Source organism: Zonotrichia albicollis, chromosome 6 (assembly GCF_047830755.1).
Source record: "Zonotrichia albicollis isolate bZonAlb1 chromosome 6, bZonAlb1.hap1, whole genome shotgun sequence".
Taxonomy (NCBI): Eukaryota; Metazoa; Chordata; class Aves; order Passeriformes; family Passerellidae; genus Zonotrichia; species Zonotrichia albicollis.
Genome location: NC_133824.1, coordinates 64178804 through 64195011, shown reverse-complemented (window position 1 = coordinate 64195011; position 16208 = coordinate 64178804). Strand labels below are relative to the sequence as shown.

General features: G+C 50.0%; 3 long non-coding RNA genes across 5 annotated transcripts; all 3 read right to left on the bottom strand.

Annotated features, from left to right (window-relative positions):
- Positions 1-1191: 1191 nt before the first annotated feature.
- Positions 1192-4280, bottom strand: LOC141729452 (uncharacterized). 2 transcript variants are annotated; one of them, XR_012580963.1, is made up of 4 exons: positions 3762-4279; positions 2351-3668; positions 2245-2272; positions 1192-1893 (listed from the first exon to the last, which is right to left on the bottom strand). It is a non-coding gene; the product is annotated as an uncharacterized LOC141729452 (long non-coding RNA). The 2 variants fall into 2 exon arrangements; XR_012580962.1 differs by having other exon boundaries at positions 2351-4280.
- A 3155-nt stretch (positions 4281-7435) lies between these two features.
- On the bottom strand, positions 7436-9388 carry LOC141729451 (uncharacterized). 2 transcript variants are annotated; one of them, XR_012580960.1, is made up of 3 exons: positions 8811-9388; positions 7658-8707; positions 7436-7564 (listed from the first exon to the last, which is right to left on the bottom strand). It is a non-coding gene; the product is annotated as an uncharacterized LOC141729451 (long non-coding RNA). The 2 variants fall into 2 exon arrangements; XR_012580961.1 differs by having other exon boundaries at positions 7662-8707.
- A 3484-nt stretch (positions 9389-12872) lies between these two features.
- On the bottom strand, positions 12873-14995 carry LOC141729270 (uncharacterized). Its single transcript, XR_012580648.1, has 3 exons — positions 14922-14995; positions 13233-13911; positions 12873-13191 (listed from the first exon to the last, which is right to left on the bottom strand). It is a non-coding gene; the product is annotated as an uncharacterized LOC141729270 (long non-coding RNA).
- Positions 14996-16208: the final 1213 nt, after the last annotated feature.

Sequence of the window (16208 nt, the reverse complement as noted above, 5' to 3'; positions counted from 1 at the left end):
CAACTTAAGAGCTCCAGATGTCCTGTGTCCATCTACAAATCCCATCTAGAGTCCAACTACACCCCACATTACACATTCCAAGTCCCCGGGCCCTCTCCTATCGCACCAGGCTATGCGGCAGGGCAGAGCAGCCCCGGCACAAATGTGTGCTGACACCCGTGACACAGGACAGACAGGACAGGACACACAACGGGGACACAACAGGAACAGAAATCTCTTGGCAAGGAAAACGGCTGCAAGGACTGAGAGCATGCAAAAGGAGATGACTGAGTTCAAACTGACGGTGAGCTGATGAGGCTCAGAGAACACTGCAGGAAGAAGATGCTAACTGAATGATTGATTCCAAGAACAGTAAAGATGGATGCCTAGTAATCCTACGGTCAGAATCCTCTGCCTGCCCTCACATTCTTTCAAGCCCTAATCCACCATAATGGATGCAGGTGGGGCACAGCTGTCCGTACAGCTCAGAACAAGACCTGACAAGACATCTGACTGGATGCTTCCAAAGAGAGAAGAGTCTGATGCCTGTCTGAGCTCTCGAGTCAAAAGTTCTATGGCCTGGGTGCCAGGCCAAGGAATGCAGAGATCACAGATGCTAACAATGATGCCAAGGTTTCTGACAGGCCCCTCAAAGTGCTAAGGTAAAAGACAGGAGATACACAAACAACACATAATGCACAGCAGACAAGTGACACCCGACACACCGGGACTGCTCTGCCCTGAACACCTCAGCACTGTGATCAAAGGTGAGACTTTGCTTTTATGGGGCCTAAGGGGCCACTTCATGGACACCCCCCCACCGCCAAATTGGACTCAAAAACCCCTCCCAGTAATTCCCAAACCAGCACCCTGCCTTCATCCCCTCTGTGGGTCATAGCCCTCTACTTATCTCTCAGACATCTGGCGATGCCAGTCCGTGCCAGGTGCAAAGAAAGGCCACCTCGTCAGCTGGGAAGGTCCTGCTGTCACCGGGCTGGTGTCTCTCAGACAGCTAGAGTAAAGAGAACCAAACATCAGTGCCTGATCTTGGCACCCCATCGGCCAAAACCCCACCAGTCTGCTACTCACCCTGCTCCTAGGAAGGCCCGGCACCTGCTAACTCTGACCCTCTGCCATGGATGCAATGCATCTGCACCTGAAAGAAAGTCAGAACATGTGTCAAACACCACCAGGATAACTCACAAGCTGCAAACATCTTAAGTCCATCTAGCAATAGCATCTAGAGCCCAAGTACAGCCCCCATTACAAATTTACACTCCCCAGGGCTTGTCCCATTGCAGCTGGCCATGCGGCAGGGCAGAACAGCTCCGGCACCCATATGTGTGCAGACACCCGTGACACAGAACGTGACAAACAGGGGGACATCAAACACCACACATCATGCTTGTGGTGAGGGCCTCGAGGGAAGAAGGCAAAAGGGACCCCAAAGACACACTAGGGAACACGGCACACCGGAAACCACGACACAAACCAGAGCTGTTCTGCACTGCCCGCCTGAAAGCTGCCATCAAAAGTAGAGCCTCTCCCTTTAGCTGTCCTAAGAGGCCCTTGGACAAGTTTGCTTTTCCCTCCGCTAATTTTTAAATCTGTCCCAAGAACTCCCAACCTGCTACAAACCCATCTCCAGGCCATGGCTCCCAACTTATCTTTTGGATGATCGGTGATGGGAATCCACGTTGCACCTGAAATGAGTCTGCTTCAGAGAGCCTCGTGATGGCCTGTGAGCCTCTCGGTCAGCTACAATAAAGAAAACCAAAACCAAAGAATGAGTCCAGAGTTATGCGGGCCAAATCCCAGCCAGTCAGCTACTTGCCCTCTCCTGAGTGTGCCTGGCTCCCTCAGGCTCCAGCTTCATCCTGATTCCAAGGCTGTGGCCTTTATTAGGGCTGGCACCTGGGTTAGAGAAAGGCAAAGTTAAATGGCATTCCTGTGAGTGCAGTGGATGACTCTGTGTGCTCTAAGACATGGGAATGCCTCTGCTAGAAGCCTTGTGGGGGGGGCCCTCAAATAAACAAATAAACACCCTTTCTCACCCTGCTGCCTGCAAACCCCCTCCCAAGAACTCCTAACTGGATACCTGCTCACCCTCCCTCTCCCACTCACAATCCTCAACTCACCTGAAGCCTCAATCTCAAACATCATCCCTGACACTGGGCAGATACCTCTTGTGACACAATCAATCTGCTGAAATAATTGCTGTTCTTGAGAGCTGAGCAATAACAACCACTTCTCTGCACTGCTCACCTTGACTGCTGGTATCCAGATTGACTTCCTAAAAAGAAAGACAAAGAAGTGAGCTCTAACAGAGTCACCATGTACACTTCTGCTGCACAGACAAATGGGGCCTCACCTGCTCGGGGGAATCCCCTCACACGGGATGGGGCCCTCTGGCCCAGATTTAATTCCTCTGAATCTGAAAAAAACGTTAGGACAAGAGTCACACTGTTGCAGGACAACTTAAGAGCTCCAGATGTCCTGTGTCCATCTACAAATCCCATCTGGAGTCCAACTACACCCCACATTACACATTCCAAGTCCCCGGGCCCTCTCCTATCGCACCAGGCTATGCGGCAGGGCAGAGCAGCTCCGGCACAAATGTGTGCTGACACCCGTGACACAGGACAGACAGGACAGGACACACAACGGGGACACAACAGGAACAGAAATCTCTTGGCAAGGAAAATGGCTGCAAGGACAGAGAGAAGTCAAAAGGTGATGACCAAGAAGAGACTGATGGTGAGCTAATGAGGCTCAGAGAACCTGGAGGAAGAAGATGCTAAACTGGATGATTCATTCCAAGAACAGCAAAGATGAATGCCCAGGAATCCTACAGTCAGAATCCTCTAGCTAACCTCATACTAGTAGAACTCCTAATCCACCATAATGGATCCAGGTGGGGCACAGCTGTCCGTACAGCTCAGAACAAGACCTGACAAGACATCTGACTGGATGCTTCCAAAGAGAGAACTTTTGACTGGGGAGCTCAGACAGGTATCAGAATTGCATCTATGGCCTGGGTGCCAGGCCAAGGAATGCAGAGATCACAGATGCTAACAATAATGCCAGGGTTTCTGACAGGCCCCTCAATGTGCTAAGGTAAAAGACAGGAGATACACAAACAACACATAATGCACAGCAGACAAGTGACACCAGACACACCGGGACTGCTCTGCCCTGAACACCTCAGCACTGTGATCAAAGGTGAGACTTTGCTTTTATGGGGCCTAAGGGGCCACTTCATGGACACCCCCCCACCACCAAACTGGACTCAAAAACCCCTCCCAGTAATTCCCAAACCAGCACCCCGCTCTCACCCCTCTGTGGGACTTAGCCCTCTACTTATCTCTCAGACATCTCAGGATGCAGGCCCATGTCATGTACAAAAGATGGTGGCCTCTACATCTGGGAAGGTCCTGCTGGCACTGCTGTTCAACAATCTCCTGGTGTTTCTTAGCCAGCTATATTAAAGAAAACCAAATATCAATGCATGACCTCAGCAGCACGCTGGCCAAAACCCAACCATTCTGCTACTCACCATTGTCCCAAGAATGCCTGGTGCAGAAATAGGAACAGATGCTCAGAGTTGCAGCAGAGAGAGTTGAGCAATAACAACTGCCTCTGTAAGCTACTCACTGCTCACCTTGCCTGCTGATATCCAGCTTTACTTCCTAAAAAGAAGAACAGCGCTGTAACAGAGTCACACTTTAAACTCCCCCTGCAAAGACAAACAGTGACTGACCTGCTCTGGGGAACCTCCTCACCTGGCATGGGTGGATGGATGGATTTTGCCATGGATTTTGTCCTCTTCATCTGAAAGCTAGGACAAAAGTAAAAGGGCTGCAGGATGACTTCACAGCTCCAAACATCTTGTGTCTATCTAGAAATATCATCTAGAGTCCAGTGACACCCCACAAACTGCAAGGCCCCAGGACTTGTCCCATTGCAGCTGGCCATGCGGCAGGGCAGAACAGCTCCGGCACCCATATGTGTGCAGACACCCATGACACAGAACGTGACAAACAGGGGGACATCAAACACCACACATCATGCTTGTGGTGAGGGCCTCGAGGGAAGAAGGCAAAAGGGACCCCAAAGACACACTAGGGAACACGGCACACCGGAAACCACGACACAAACCAGAGCTGTTCTGCACTGCCCGCCGGAAAGCTGCCATCAAAAGTAGAGCCTCTCCCTTTAGCTGTCCTAAGAGGCCCTTGGACAAGTTTGCTTTTCCCTCCGCTAATTTTTAAATCTGTCCCAAGAACTCCCAACCTGCTACTCCCCCATCACCAGGCCGTGGCTCCCAACTTATCTTTTGGATGATCGGCGACGGGAATCCACGTTGCACCTGAAATGAGTCTGCTTCAGAGAGCCTCGTGATCGCCTGTGAGCCTCTGGGTCAGCTACAATAAAGAAAACCAAAACCAAAGAATGAGTCCAGAGTTATGTGGGCCAAATCCCAGCCAGTCAGCTACTTGCCCTCTCCTGAGTGTGCCTGGCTCCCTCAGGCTCCAGCTTCATCCTGATTCCAAGGCTGCGGCCTTTATTAGGGCTGGCACCTGGGTTAGAGAAAGGCAAAGTTAAATGGCATTCCTGTCAGTGCAGTGGATGACTCTGTGTGCTCTAAGACATGGGAATGCCTCTGCTAGAAGCCTTGTGGGGGGGGGGGGGGGCCTCAAATAAACAAATAAACACCCTTTCTCACCCTGCTGCCTGCAAACCCCCTCCCAAGAACTCCTAACTGGATACCTGCTCACCCTCCCTCTCCCACTCACAATCCTCCACTCACCTGAAGCCTCAGTCTCAAAAATCATCCTTGACACTGGGCAGATACCTCTTGTGACATGATCAATCTGCTGAAAAAATTGCTGTTCTTGAGAGCTGAGCAATAACAACCACTTCTCTCCACGGCTCACCTTGACTGCTGCTATCCAGATTCACTTCCTAAAAAGAAAGACAAAGAACAGAGCTCTAACAGAGTCACCATGTACACTTCTGCTGCACAGACAAATGGGGCCTCACCTGCTCGGGGGAATCCCCTCACACGGGATGGGGCCCTCTGGCACAGATTTAATTCATCTGAATCTGAAAATAACGTTAGGACAAGAGTCACACTGTTGCACGATAACTGAAGAGCTCCAGATATCCCGTGTCCATCTACAAATCCCATCTGGAGTCCAACTACACCCCACATTACACATTCCAAGTCCCCGGGCCCTCTCCTATCGCACCAGGCTACGCAGCAGGGCAGAGCAGCTCCGGCACAAATGTGTGCTGACACCCGTGACACAGGACAGGACGGACAATGGGGACACAACACAGACAGAAACCTCTAGGCAAGGAAAATGGCTACAAGGACAGAGAGAAGTCAAAAGGTGATGACCAAGGTGAGACTGATGGTGAGCTAATGAGGCTCAGAGAACCTGGAGGAAGAAGATGCTAAACTGGATGATTCATCCCAAGAACAGCAAAGATGAATGCCCAGGAATCCTACAGTCAGAATCCTCTAGCTAACCTCATACTAGTAGAACTCCTAATCCACCATAATGGATCCAGGTGGGGCACAGCTGTCCGTACAGCTCAGAACAAGACCTGACAAGACATCTGACAGGATGCTTCTGAAGAGAGAACTTTGGACTCGGGAGCTCAGACAGGTATCAGAATCACATCTCTGGCCGGGGTGCCAGGCCAAGGAATGCAGAGATCACAGATGCTAACAATGATGCCAAGGTTTCTGACAGGCCCCTCAATGTGCTAAGGTAAAAGACAGGAGATACACAAACAACACATAATGCACAGCAGACAAGTGACACCAGACACACCGGGACTGCTCTGCCCTGAACACCTCAGCACTGAGATCAAAAGTGAGACTTGGCTTTCATGGGGCCTAAGGGGCCACTTCATGGACACCCCCCACCACCAAACTGGACTCAAAAACCCCTCCCAGTAATTCCCAAACCAGCACCCCGCTCTCACCCCTCTGTGGGACTTAGCCCTCTACTTATCTCTCAGACATCTCAGGATGCAGGCCCATGTCATGTACAAAAGATGGTGGCCTCTACATCTGGGAAGGTCCTGCTGGCACTGCTGTTCAACAATCTCCTGGTGTTTCTTAGCCAGCTATATTAAAGAAAACCAAATATCAATGCATGACCTCAGCAGCATGCTGGCCAAAACCCAACCATTCTGCTACTCACCATTGTCCCAAGAATGCCTGGTGCAAAAATAGGAACAGATGCTCAGAGTTGCAGCAGAGAGACTTGAGCAATAACAACTGCCTCTGTAAGCTACTCACTGCTCACCTTGCCTGCTGATATCCAGCTTTACTTCCTAAAAAGAAGAACAGCGCTGTAACAGTCTCACTTTAAACTCCCCCTGCAGAGACAAACAGTGACTGACCTGCTCTGGGGAACCTCCTCACCCGGCATGGGTGGATGGATGGATTTTGCCATGGATTTTATCCTCTTCATCTGAAAGTCAGGACAAAAGTAAAAGGGCTGCAGGATGACTTCACAGCTCCAAACATCTTGTGTCTATCTAGAAATATCATCTAGAGTCCAGTGACACCCCACAAACTGCAAGGCCCCAGGACTTGTCCCATTGCAGCTGGCCGTGCGGCAGGGCAGAACAGCTCCGGCACCCATATGTGTGCAGACACCCATGACACAGAACGTGACAAACAGGGGGACATCAAACACCACACATCATGCTTGTGGTGAGGGCCTCGAGGGAAGAAGGCAAAAGGGACCCCAAAGACACACTAGGGAACACGGCACACCGGAAACCACGACACAAACCAGAGCTGTTCTGCACTGCCCGCCGGAAAGCTGCCATCAAAAGTAGAGCCTCTCCCTTTAGCTGTCCTAAGAGGCCCTTGGACAAGTTTGCTTTTCCTCCGCTAATTTTTAAATCTGTCCCAAGAACTCCCAATCTGCTACTCCCCCATCTCCAGGCCGTGGCCCCCAACTTATCTTTTGGATGATCGGCGACGGGAATCCACGTTGCACCTGAAATGAGTCTGCTTCAGAGAGCCTCGTGATGGCCTGTGAGCCTCTCGGTCAGCTACAATAAAGAAAACCAAAACCAAAGAATGAGTCCAGAGTTATGTGGGCCAAATCCCAGCCAGTCAGCTACTTGCCCTCTCCTGAGTGTGCCTGGCTCCCTCAGGCTCCAGCTTCATCCTGATTCCAAGGCTGTGGCCTTTATTAGGGCTGGCACCTGGGTTAGAGAAAGGCAAAGTTAAATGGCATTCCTGTCAGTGCAGTGGATGACTCTGTGTGCTCTAAGACATGGGAATGCCTCTGCTAGAAGCCTTGTGGGGGGGGCCCTCAAATAAACAAATAAACACCCTTTCTCACCCTGCTGCCTGCAAACCCCCTCCCAAGAACTCCTAACTGGATACCTGCTCACCCTCCCTCTCCCACTCACAATCCTCAACTCACCTGAAGCCTCAATCTCAAACATCATCCTTGACACTGGGCAGATCCCTCCTGAGACACGATGAATCTGCTGCAAAAAGAGTTGTGCTTGACACAACCTGGAATTTCTGAAAGGTGTGCTCCTCCTGAAAACCATTAAAAACAAAACAAGAACAAAACCAGAAATTACAAAGGTGCTTTAACACCCCTAAACACAAAACCCAAAATTGTGAACCTACATACTCCCTGTATTCCATGCTGTTTTCTTCACAGTCTCTTCCAAGCCTCTGCTGCTTTAGATGCCCAGAAACACCTGCTGGAAACAAGCTGAGATGAGCTGAAAGAGCCTCTTCACTGAAATGAGAGGAGAACTCCTACCCCAGCACATCCCAGAGAGGGAATGAAGCCCCTCAGCCAAGGCTGGGGTTAATATACCCCCGATGGTGCCCGCCTCTCGTTCCCATGGCACCCAGGAAAAGGGAGGGGGCAAATCCTCCCAGGTGTAAAAGCCCTCAGAACAGCTGCAGCTGTTTGGCCTCTCAGACTCAGATTCAAGGGGAGTAAAGGGCTTGTTATAGAAGAAAACTCTTCACAAAAATAACAGTGCTTTCTTTTTTGCAACAGCTACTTGGAGCAGAAGAACAGAAAACTGGTAAGACATAAAACTTTGTGTGTGGTTAGGTAGCATAGCTGGATAAATTGGGTCATTTGCTGTTAACTTACATAATTATTCTGTATTTAACCAAAGCCATCTAATAAATTCACACCCAAAACTCCAGCAGCCCAGCTGGCCCTACCAAATCTGTATGTTTATACATACAGTAAACAATACCAAAATTCCAGTAATACCTATGAGAAGTCTATGAAAGAAACCTATTGAAATTAATCCTACCTGAAATACCATCCATTCCTACCTGAAAACCCATCCAGAAAGTTAGCTTCACTCAAAAAACATTTTACACAGAGTTAATAATACCAAGAAATAACACACCATATACCACCAATGAATATAATAGTGAAGGAAAAAAACCCCACATTTTAAATTTTTTTTAATTTAAACTAACTTCTTTTATCAGCTAGAACAAAAGATTTTGCCAGGACGGTAACAACAACTCCTTCTCCTTCTGAAATGTCCCTTCTCCTTCCAAAATTCCTTACAACTTCTGAGTTTAAATCCAAGCCGAAAGCAAAATTCGTGCACTCGTGCATTCAATGCTCCTGTCAGATTCTCTCTTTCCCTCCACATCTTCTTACACTTTCAGTCTTCACGCTGTCCTGCTGTGATGAGTCTGACAGAAGAACAGGCACATGTTAACAGAGCATTTCCCTCCCCAGAGCCGGTTTCCTCAGCGCATTTCACCCAATCCCAAGCCTGCAATGATGCACGCTCACCTGAAGCAGGGGGAGAAATCTGTAAAGGTCACTAAATACATAAAAGCGCATCCCCATTGTTCCATTACACAGCAGCCCATCCGGCCAAGGTCAGAGCTCGCTGCCCACCGAGGACACGGCAACCAGCAGGGCCCTTTCTCCCACTCTCCAGCACGGACCTGCGAAGCCAGAAAGGAGTTTACAGAGACCGGGAGCCGGCGGGACGGGACGGGCGCCCGGCCCGACCTTCCAAAGCTGGCGGCAGCGACGGCGGCGAGAGCCACGGCCCCGCTCCGCCTCCTGCGCCGCCTGCCCGGGGCCGCCCCGCCGGGATTGTCCGGCCCGCGGTCGCTCCCAGCGCCTGGAGCGGGGCGGGCGCGGGCCCGGGGGCTGCAGCCTTGTTCGGACGCCACGCGCCCGCCCCTCGCACTTCCGTCGCTCGGCAGCCGCGTCCTTCCGCCGCCCCCGGCACCCAGCGGCGAGAGGCAGGGCGCTGGCTCGGGGGGTGCAGTACCGCCCTGTGGCCACAGGCGGCAGACTTACCGGGGTGTGCTATTTTCTCCGCCTTTTTGGCCGCCATTTTGAGAAGGTCAAGCCAGTCCGAGACACCCGCGACACGCCACTCCCAACATGCCGGCCTCTCGCCTGCCTGCCGGCGCACGCCTGCAGTACCGCGCTCTGCCCACAAGGCGGCAGCACTGCCGCCCGCCCCAGACGGGGGCGCAGCGCGCCTCGGGGCTGCGGGCAGCGACGGCGGCAAAAAAGAACAGGGGCGACCCCAGACAAAAACTGCTCTGAAATAAATGCCAGAAACCTGCCTCTTATCCAGCAAGAGCCAAACAAGCCCCCTTGATTTAAAGCCATGTTTAAATAAAAGTTTTATTTCTATTTTTCATATTTATAGTCACACGCATATTTATAGTGAATATTGATGTAGCATGTAATTTATATAATATATTCTGTCTATTCCTATTGTTTATATGTATTTCTCTGTGTTTTTATAAATATCTTTCTCTATTAATTGTATAGTTCTTATGTAGTTCTTCTATAGTTTAAAATTACATTTCTCTAATACTTTTGTTATTTTAAAAACAATCCAATTCTAACTAAATAAATACCAGAAAACCCTTCTTTTAAACTATACTGAAATATTTTTATATTTACAGCTTGCATGACTATATACACATTTATATTTCTAGTTTATATTGATGCATTATATTTAAAATATATATAATCTGTATCCTGTTCAAATAATAGAGATAAATTATTTTTTAAATTACATATCATATCTACTGCTAAACCTTGTTTTTTCCTTTATTTTAAATTTTTATATTAATCTTTAGCTATTTATGATATATTTATATACTTAGACTTCTACCTTTATATTATTTGTATTAATAATTTTTATACTAAAACCCCTGCTTTTGCCAAATGAAAAACAAACCCATCCTTTATTTTCAACTACTTGAAAAATACTTCTATATTTATAATTATCCTATCTATAATTTGTTTTATAAGTATAGTACATCAATTGATATATCTATTTTATATCTATTTCCTATGATATACTAAATAAGATATATACAGTATTACTTGTATTATGCATAGTATCAATTGATGTTATTTTATATTTACAGTTATTTAAAAATTTTATATATACCTGCATATATTTGCAACACATTTCTATATTTATATTTGAGTTGGGTTGTGTCTATATTTATATTCTCTACTTACATATCTATAAATATACACAATACTCTAATTAAAAAAGATAATATCTTATTGCAATATATAATAATTTATGTTACAAGTAAAATTTAAAAAAAAGACCAAATCTGTAAAAACAAGAGTGGTTTATTCCCATTTCCACACATCTGTTTTGTTTAAATATAGTTATAGTTATAGTTGTACATTAGAAACCCAATTCCTAAATAAAATTGCAATACAAAGAGCATTGAATTCCCACCAATATCTTCGAAAAACATCAAGATACCTCCAACAGCCAAAAATCTGCCAGCCAAAAAACCACAAAACACTCTTTTCAATAACAAATTCTCATCACATCAGAAAAATGGAACCAAGATAAAAGAAAACCCTATAGAAACATGCACAGCAAATTACAACAACTACTAAAAAAAGAAATCAAACCAACCTACTAAACTCCAAACAGTGCCACTGACCCTGAAGGTTACTAAAAAAAAATAAACAAAATTCTACCTCTACACTAACTCAAAGAATAACCAATCCTCTGTAAATATAACAGCCGAACTACTTAACGAAATAGAAAAAATCTCAAGGACTAAAAACTAAGAAAACAACTACTCAATACTACTTGAAAAGATCCACCATATAAATACCCATATTCCCAAAAAAAACCCGATGAACAACAATCAAATACATGAAAGAACAACAACAAAAAAACAATCAAAAAAAAAAAAAACAACAAAAAAAGCCCCAAAACCGAATAAACTTTCATTTTCAACAAAAAATTTATACCTAACTGAATAAACCCATAGTGTCTCAAGCTCTCAAAATAAAAATAACACCTAGAAACAAACACAAAGACTAAAGACAAACGTAACCATAAACAATGTCTCCCAAATTACCGCAACCATAAAACATACACTACAATCAAACAAACCAAATCAATAAAGGCCCTGGAAGACGATAAACACACATGCAATTCGCGAGATTAAAAACCCGCTGCTATGAACGACACGACGCTACCTCAAAAGCCCACCGAAACAAACACTACCCGCTCACGCCAATAAAAGCCACCTCAACAGAATTAAAATCCGAACCGCTGCTTCGCGCTACGACCCGTAAAAACCATTGCGCGCCTTTCTAAACATAATACCCCGGCAAAAAAACCATATCCGACTATGAAACCCAATCCGAAACGAACCTTTATCATCCCCACCGGCACCGAGAACCGCAGCACTCAGGAAGAACACCGTAGCCCTTAGCGTACCCCCGCTGCAAACCGAACACAGCGATGCAATCAATGCCGAAAAAGCGCCTCCGAACCGCGGCACCGCCCCAGCACCGCGAGCAGCCGAAGCCCGCGCTCGCTGCCGGCCCCGGACGGAGCGCGGCTCCCGCCAGGAGAGCGGCTCCTCCGGCGGCTCCTCCGGCACGCGGGGCCGGCGCCGGCCCGGAGAGCCGCGCCCGCTGCCCCTGCCCGGCGGGGCCAGCACCGGGCCCGGGGGTGGCGGCGGCGCCCGAGCCCCGCGCCCGGAGCGGCCGGCACCGCCCGGGCCGCCGCAGCAGCGCCCGCGCCGCCTCTGCCGCCCTTGGCCGGCCCGGCGCGGCTCCCTCGGCTCGCACCGGCGCGGCTCCGCCACCGCCGCCCTTGGCCGGCCCGGCCGCGCCAAATCCCCCGTGCGCCCCGGCAGCTGCCCGGGCCGTGCCAGCGCCGCTCCCGAGCGGCAACGTTCCGGCCCGGGCCGCGGCCACCACAAGCGCCCTCCCATGCAGCGGCACGGCCCCCTTGCAGCCCTGCAAACGCTGCCACAGCTGCAGCTTCCCGCAACCGAAGCCCGAAACTGACGCCGCAGGCGGGGCTCGCCTCCCTTCAACAAGGGCAAAGAAGTGTCCTCTCCCCTTCAGCTTCGTCCCCTACGAGAGCACAAAAGAAGGGGCGCTCCTCAAATGAAAGCCTTCGACTGATGGCAAAGGGCCATTTCCACCTCCATTCAAACCCTTGAAAAGGAGGGACACCACGGCTGCCCCCTCCATTTCAACCCTAGGGTGATGAAAATGGGGTGGCTGCCTTCAAACCAAACCCATAACACCACAAGAATACTTTTCCCATTCCCCTTCAAATAGAACGCAGGGATTCCCTGTCACCCCCGGGATACCCCCAACAGCCTGGAAAAGGCAGCTTTTCCTGCAATCAACGCCCTTAAAACCACAAATGAAGAGGGATCCCCTCAGTTCAAACGCAGACAATAAAAGAAGAGGAGCTGCTTCCTCCTCCTTAATCCCTTTCGTCCTCATAAGCTCCATTTCTGCTCCTGGGGAAGCGGGGAGGGACTGGCAAGATGAAATTGCAAAGGGGAAGGACAAAATTCCCCGCTCCAAACGCACACGGGCTCACCTGTTCGGCTGCTGCTCCCCGGCACAAAGATTCGTCCCTCGGCACCTCCTTTAAGCGATGCTTGGACGTATCCAAGCGCGAATCCAGGTGTTCCCGCCGACCCTGGGAGAAGCTCTCGCAGTCCTTCCGTGAGACAGCGCCGGGAGCGCCCCATAAACCCCTCCACTCAGCAGCTCCGTGCAAAAGGGAGCTGAGGCACAGCCTCCCCTTAAAACAGCCTCGCCCCGGCAGGAGCCGGCCCCTCATCATCCTCACACTCACACCTGGGCTGCTCCGAGCCCCTCATCATCCTCACACTCACACCTGGGCTGCTCCGAGCCCCTCATCATCCTCACAGCTCACACCTGGCGCCGATGCCACTCCAACAGCGCCTCTCCCTGTGCAGCACACAGCCCGCTTCTCACAGACAGAGCAAACAGAAATCCGCTACGGGCCTTGGCTTTCCTTAGTCCGTCTGGTTCCACAATTCAAACACGTACGTGCACTGATGGCATTGAGGGAAAGCTTTCCAGTGCAGAAAACTATCATTCTGCTAGCACACTTTGATTAACCCTCAGAAAAAGCAGGATCAGCGCCAACTCCTAAGACCCCTTGGGACACCCAATGCAGCAGACGTCGAAAAACGGGAAAAGTCAAGCTTGGAGTGGAGAAAGAGAATACAAATACACCAGCCTTTTAAAAAAGCCTTCACACAACAATAGTGGGAACCAGTCACATTTCTTCTTTCCTTGCTTTCTGTAATGACATAAATATGAAGTAAAAAAACCACATGAAACACAAGGCAGAGCTGGGAATTTACAGGTCTTTATTTGGCACTCTGGATGACAAGCGCCTCTTCCGGGACTGCGACACGATTTGGGGACTGGCAGAGAACGGAGGCAGAAGGTGCCAGAGAGCCCTTTCTATTGCCTCCTGCAGCTGTTCTGATGGTTTCGGGGCACAGCTCGGTCCATTCCTAGATAAAAACGCTAGGGCAGTATCTTCAAAACTGCTACCCATCTCCACTCGGAGTTTTCTGCATTCCTGTAAACAGTGAGTGGATAGAGAGGGTTTCTCCCCAGATGAATTTAGAGACAAATTCCTATTCTTTACCAAGACCTATAAAAACGAATACCTTGACAGGTTTTAGCATTCTACACCCACCCCTCCCTGAATTTGGTGGCAGCTTTGGGTCCCTCTGGGGCACGGCCCCCAGCGTGACGCCCCTCGCCCGCCCCCCGCCTGCTCCTGCACCGCAGTGGGGCTCCCGCTCCTGGGGACCGCGGGGTGCCCGAACGGCATCAGAGCCCCGAGTCTTCACCCCCTTTCCCTGAGCCCCAAAGAAGGCACAGAACGAGTCCGACTGCCCCGGACAGCAGCGCAGCGCTTCCTCCAAGCCCTTTGCACACGTCCATCCCCGCAGAAAGGGATTCTGCTGCAACAAGAAAGCGGGGCGGCTCCCAGAAGGGCCGAGGTTCCTCCCCAGCCTCGCTGTCCCGGGCCAGGGGCAGCGAGAGGGAGCGGCACAGACGGCGGGCACGGCGCGGCACAGAGCGGGGGCCGCTCTCGGCGCCGTGCCGGGAAAGCCGCAGCTCCGGCGCTGTCCGGCGGGGCATTTGACCGGCACGGGGGGATCCGCCGAGAGCCTCCGGCCCCGTGCGGGGACTCCTGCAAGGGCCGAGGGACGCCGGGCTCCGGCCCTCGGGCCTTTATTCTCCGGCGCCCCGAGCCCCGCGGCTGCGCGGCGAAGAAGGAAAGGGGGCACGGGAAGAGAGGAGCGAGAGCAGGGCATGAGAAAGGGCGGCGAGGGGGTCGGGCTGTGGAGGAAAGCTGCACGGGAAGGGAAACCCGGGAAGGGGGAAGAGGGAGGGTGGAGGAGGGAGGGTGGACAGAGGACGGAGACAGGGGGAACAAAAGGGAGTAGCGGGCTAGGGACAGGACAGGTAGGAGCCGGGCTTGTGGGGGGAGAGGGAATGGGGGAAAGGGAGCGAGAGAAGGCGAATACGTTGAGAAGGAAGGAGGGGGAGAGAGAGGGACAGGCGGGGAAGCCTCACAGAGCCCCGGCTGCACCCCGAGCCCGGCCCGGCGCCTCGCCCTGCCCGGGATGCTGCGCTCGGCGGAGCTCGGCTCGCTCCGGCTGAACTCGGAGCCGCTCGCTCCTTTCGGCTCGGCTCGGCTCGGCTCCGTTCGGCTCCCTAAAGAAATCTAAACCTACAGAAAAAGTTATTCTTCTATTTCCACAAAAAAAGAACCCCACGAGATTCCTGCTCACTGTGTCAAACCTTATGTAAAACACACCAAACCCCCCAAGATAAATACTTCTACAACTGAAACAAAACATATAAGCAACACTACCTAAAACCTATTTGTTTGGCACAGTGCTGGTTTTGGGTTAGCCCGTGACGCTGGAGTATGGGGGATCCTTCTCAAAGTCTGGTGAGAGCATTTGGAAGATATGAGGGACATGCCATGGATAGTCAAAAAAAGAAAAAAAACTTTTCGCAAACTCCAAGCCATGCAAAGGCATGGCATGCCATCAAGTGCAGGGACATGCACCAAAGATTCCCCTACTGGTCCCCATTGAAATTGCAAGATTCCGTTTCCCATCCCGAAAGGAAATGAAATTTCCTTTTGGGAAGGGAAACGGAATCTTGCGACCCCGAAAAGAAAGGCTTACAAACACTCTGGAAAGGAGGTAGGATCAAATGAAATGCAATTGAAAAAATCCCAGAAAATCGGCAGGTTTAGTCTCTTCGGAAAATGGTCTTTGAGGAAGTGAGTTGCAGTGCAAAGGACCAAAACATGCCCAAAGAAAGCTCACAGAAGTTGGAAAAAGTCGAGGAGGAAGACACAACTTGGAGGGAAAGTATCAGGGACATGGCATGGATACTTAAAAAAAAAAAATTAAAAAAAAATTGCCAGAGTCAAGCACATACAATTGCAGGCCATATGCCATCAAGTGCAGGGACATGCACCAAAGCTTGCCCAAATTGATCCCCGCTGAAGGCCAAAACACAAAAGAAGGACTTACAAACGCTCTGGAATGGAGATCCCACTCAAGGAACTGCACTTGGAGGAGAAAAAAAAAAATTTTGGAAATTTTGGGACTACAAGGAAATGGACCGGGATTCCATCCAGCGCAGTGCAAAGGAGCAAAACAGCCCAAAACTAAGTTGCCAGATGCTTCAAAATCAGGGGAAAAAGTCAAGGAGGAAGACTCACCTTGGAGTCTTAAATATCAGTAGATTCCCTTCCGATTTGTTTGGAATTTAGTGGGAGGCGGATAGAAAATAGATAAAATAGATCTATTTTTCTTATTTGCCATATGAAATAGGCAATAT